Source organism: Penaeus monodon, chromosome 27 (genome assembly GCF_015228065.2).
Source record: "Penaeus monodon isolate SGIC_2016 chromosome 27, NSTDA_Pmon_1, whole genome shotgun sequence".
Lineage (NCBI taxonomy): Eukaryota > Metazoa > Arthropoda > Malacostraca > Decapoda > Penaeidae > Penaeus > Penaeus monodon.
This window is the reverse complement of record NC_051412.1, coordinates 28,771,740-28,772,518: the sequence shown is the minus strand read 5'-3', so window position 1 is coordinate 28,772,518 and position 779 is coordinate 28,771,740.

Here is a 779-nt window from a genome sequence, read left to right as displayed (position 1 = left end):
GGTAATAAGAGTAGTGTTAACATAATCACAAGATTAGAAATTTCATAATTCTGTGAGAATTTATAGTTATCGCAGAGGCAGATATAAGCTGGATAATTTGATAAACATCAACCAAGACGTACGATACAAGAAGAGGAAGGAAGGTTAGCTTTCGGCTTCGAAAGATTGCCACTAATTACCTCGACGCAGCCCTACCTCATTGTCATTTTAATTCTCATAATCGAGAAAACGCATTGAGGGAGGAAAACAGTGGAATGCCAAAGTCTTACTTTCAGGGGCAAGGCGACGTTTAGACGAACCCGGACGTAGGGGCTACAGTGCCTGCAAACGTGCTAATCGCTCTGTCGTTTTAGTTGGAGGATGAGGTTTGGCGCTGTATTGCCACCGGGGTGAGAGGTTGTGGGAAAGGGAAGAATGTGGGGCACGGCGAGGTGGGACGCGGCCCATAATGCGCTCCAACAACGACATCGACCTTCCTTCAACACTCCGACGTCGACCTTGCTCTAACAACACCATCGTCGACTTTGCTCCACCACCTTTCTCTTACACTCCAACGTCGACCTCCCTCCATCATTCCGAAATCAACTTCCTACTCCAACATACGTCGATCCTTCTCTAACACCAAAGTTCGACCTTCCATCAAAAACTAAAACGCCAACTTTCCTCCACCACTCCGACGTCCCCCTCCACGTCCTCCACCTCAGGGCCCTTCCCCCTAATGAGACAACGGCGGCCCTGAAGACCTTGCGCGATGAAGAGTCAAAATCGCCGCCGTTTTT